Here is a 4,112-nt window from a genome sequence, read left to right as displayed (position 1 = left end):
TCATCAAACCCTAAAATGTTGAAGGTGCATTGGTAAGGCCAAAAGGCATGACCAAAAATTCATAATGACCCTCATGAGTTATAAATGTTGTTTTCAAAATGTCTTCAATGTTCATTCTGATACTGAACGAAGATCCAACTTGTTGAAGTAAATTGATCCATGCAATTCTTCTAGTAATTCATCAATGACAGGAATGGGAAACTTATCTTTAATAGTGAGCTTGTTGAATTCCCTATAATCCGGACACATGCGCCATGATCCATCCTTCTTGTGCACCAATACTACTAGAGCAGAGAAAGAACTTTGACTCGGTTGAATTATACCAGCCTCTAGCATTTCTGCAACCATACGTTCAATTTCACTCTTTTGGGCATAGGGATATTTGTACGGCCTGATGTTTGGAGGAACACTTCCTGGAATCATATGAATAGCATGATCATGATCACGAATAGGTGGGAGACCTTTGGGGGTGTTAGCGCTTGAGATTTCACCCTAGGCTGAGGAAGGTAAACCTTCAAGGCTACATCAAACCATTTCACCTCGTAGCTAGCCCTACGAGGTATGAGAAGGGTCTCTCGGGTCAAATTCGATAGATCGTTCAATATGATTAGGCTGACCAATTAAGAATAAGGATTTTAGGCTAGTAAATTGATAGGGGGTTTGGATTTAATGATTTTTGGGGTTTTTTAATGGAATGACGGGGCTTTTCTGGGCTACATGGGCAAAATCACAGCTTCAAACAGAAAAATATAATGACTACACAGGTTATCAACTGAGGCAAGGTAGGCATGCAATTTAACACCAAATCTGGTTTCAAATGGGATGGCAAGACTGGTGAGGAGCTAAGGAGGGCAGACAATAACTCTGAATCCTCCTTAAACAGTAGAAAACATTGAATGCGAACAAACTTATAGGAGGAGCATATAATACTATGAATTCCTACCTAATCACTTCATTTGTTCAGCTTGAAAGGGTCATGAAATGAAATGGAACATAACTGATTACATATGAGACAAAGGGAAAAACTTATGCTAAATCAACATACCACATGAATCTCAGCAAACAGAGCTTTGAAATTCCATTAAATTCTCTGTCATAAAACTGTACAATAAAAAGCTCTCTGCTTCTCCAGCAGCTCCCAGCGCTCAGAAAAACTCTCCTCTCTCCCTTTTACAAATGAATTTTTAATACAATAAGTACCTCTGCTGCCCAAAACAGGGGTGCCGTTTTTCTCACATTACCAAAAATGAAATAAAAACCAGCTGGGGGAAAACAGATCGACCCCAAGATGAGGGATTTGTTTTATGATTATTTAATAAAAATAAACTAAAAAAAAACAAAAACAATAACCACTAAGCGCTGCTGAAGATGGAATCACATATCCTTTTCACAAGTGCGTTCACAAGTGTCGATCCCAACTAGGCAATCGCTCCTAGTTCTCTGCCACTTTGCATACGCTGGAAATTACAACTGCTCCCGAATTTCTGGAAATACATTGGCGATTTTAATAAAACAAACTTTTAAATTAACATTCTGTTGATGATTTGGCTAATTATGAGGCAAAACTGGAGCGCATATCTCCATAGGACCAAAATTGGAATCAAAACGCGTTTTCTGGCTATAATGGACAATCTTAACTCCAGTTTTGTTTGCCACGTTGCATAACCTCCAAGCTAATAATTCACCGTTTCAGCTTATCGTGACAACTAAACTGAGAGTCCCAACAATCGCCCGCAATTCCCACAAAATCTCCAAAAGATCGCACCGTGATCTGGATCAATCACTGGCGGAAATCATGGAACGGAATTGCGTCTGTCTCAGGTTCCCCATGATCTGAAACTCATCATCTGTTTACATTGAAAGTGACCTTCCATGCAGAGGAGGGGTGCTACTCCATCTGATACAGATTATGAACTGTTGCTTTGTTCTTGTAAGCATCTGCGGCATTTGCAGACAAATCCATAGTCTGAAAGGAATGATTGGCGCTCTTTCCATGGCATATCTTCTTCAATGTAAGATATAAATACCTGTTCACCTTTCTTAATCGGCCCAATCGCTACCAATATCGCTTTACCATCTCTGTCAATTTGGCTCACAGGAATGGTTTATGCAGCTCTGCAATGGAAAGAAACCGCTGCCTTGACAGCAGGCAGCATAGTCATCGCCTAGTGCTTCAAGGAAAGGTCTTGTGATTTTTTCAGCTTCATCCTTTTCAGAGTGAGGTAGATCATCAATATAGATAAAATAGTCCTCCATAGGAGATGCAACAATTAAATCTAGGTTGTTCAATTCAAACATGCCAATAATATTCCCATAAATTTTAAGGGATAAAAATGGTGCGTATTCTTCTTCAAAAATTGCGCCTTTCAAGAATTGCAATGAAGTCCATGGAAGATCCTTTATTTCCTTTCTAAACAGAGTCTTTTCAACGGGATCGATATCATCTGGCAATGCAACACAATCCCACCACTGTCTCTTATATCCCATTGCAAAAGGCTCCCAAATATCCAATACTTTTGACCAATTGAAATCCTCATGTAAATTTTCCATTGCCCTCTTTATTTTGAGGATGATCATAGAAATCACCTGGGCAGCAACATGAAAAATGTCATTTGTTTCATCTGCATGCTGTTTAAAATTGCGTAGTTCATCTTTGCTTTTACAAAGAGAACCCTCCCCAGTGCAAAGTAATGAATGGACTGTTTCCCAAGCACGCTCAGCACAAGAAGTGCTGCAATAATATTCCTCAGAACATCCGCCAATACAATTTATGACAGTAGGCAATGGAAATCTCTCTGAATATGGCAATTTGAGCGTCCCATTAAGAAGAAACTCAACCACTTCTTCAGGAATACATGCTATCAGAACAAGAATCTTCAATGGTGTTATGATCAGCTAATCCATCCCTATTCTCCTCCAGATTCGTCGACTTGGCCACAAGTTCCAACTGTGAACAGCATGTAGATTTTTCTGCCTCACATTCCTTAGCTCTATTTCGCATTGATTCTCCATGTAAGAATAGCCGCCTTCCAATTTGAAGTTCTATTGAGCCAATGAAACGGCAACAAAAGCTGCAAACAAAAGAATCGACCTTGTTAGAAAAATGCTGTGCCCCAACCAACATGTGATCTCGCAAAAGCAATTCATCCTCCTGAAAATCCTTATCTGCAAATATGCCTTTTCCCATATCTTTTGTTTGTTTAACCTTCAAGCAGGGACCATTGCCTGCCCCTGCAAACTTGCCATAGTATTTCATTGCAGCGCCTCTATTCAAAGCCACCAGAAGCTCCAAAGAATATATGTAAGCCTGTCTCGTACCAATCCTCATCATCGTCCTTCCATGCAGCTACCTTTTGCACCAAGGTCAATGGGCATCATATACCCCTGATCAGCTAAAAATGTGTCAAAATTCTCCAGGACGCAACCAGCGTCACAAACCAAGATGCCACTAACCTTATCACAGGAAATTATGCTGTTCATCAACCCCGGATTAACAATCACCTCATCAAAAACAAAGACGCTCCCACCCACGAGGCCAGTATTACCACCTTGGGCAGATCTTGAATTACAATATTTTAGGATCTGTGAGACTTCTTCAGTGTTCCTAGGACGAAGTAAGAGTTGGCTTGAACCCTTATATTTCCTCATCTAATCATGATTTGCCGTAGCCAATTCATCTTTATACTGAATGACATTTTTCTCTCCAAGTATATTTTGAAAATGAAGAATACCTCTAGCTTCTATCATAGAAAAGGAAAGATTTCTCTGTATTTTCGTAGCTGCAGTTCCATAAGATCTTGTCTGGGAATCATATAAACTTTCTAGCTCTGGAAGTGGAGGAAAATGAAAAACCCAAAAAAAAAACTTGCATGCCGATTGAAAGGGTTGTCGTTTATTCATAAGCCTCATGCTGAATTTGTTTTCTTTGTGCTTTTGCAGAGATAGGAGCCGAGGAAGCTGCTCCCTTTTGAAGAGCTGGAGATAAAATTACATAATCTGAAAAGCAACCTTTAATGATTTCTTCTTCAAAACCCTGTTTTGAAGAAGAATCTATCTCTGACATGAGACGGAGTCTAACAAGGGGTATCAAATACCTTGGAATGATTGTCCAA

At 39.7% G+C, this 4,112-nt stretch overlaps 2 pseudogenes; both read right to left on the bottom strand.

Annotated features, from left to right (window-relative positions):
* Positions 1-1,903: 1,903 nt before the first annotated feature.
* LOC149154917 (histone-lysine N-methyltransferase ATXR2 pseudogene) lies at positions 1,904-3,328 on the bottom strand (annotated as a pseudogene).
* Positions 3,328-3,648, bottom strand: LOC149154916 (D-2-hydroxyglutarate dehydrogenase, mitochondrial pseudogene; annotated as a pseudogene).
* Between the last annotated feature and the right edge of the window lie 464 nt (positions 3,649-4,112).

The sequence above is a fragment of the Pinus tabuliformis genome, chromosome 9 (genome assembly GCF_031772625.1).
Source record: "Pinus tabuliformis cultivar Carrire ecotype Pingquan chromosome 9, CPIR1, whole genome shotgun sequence".
Classification (NCBI taxonomy): domain Eukaryota; kingdom Viridiplantae; phylum Streptophyta; class Pinopsida; order Pinales; family Pinaceae; genus Pinus; species Pinus tabuliformis.
Note: the sequence above shows the minus strand (reverse complement) of the source record. Positions and strands in the feature narration are given on the sequence as shown.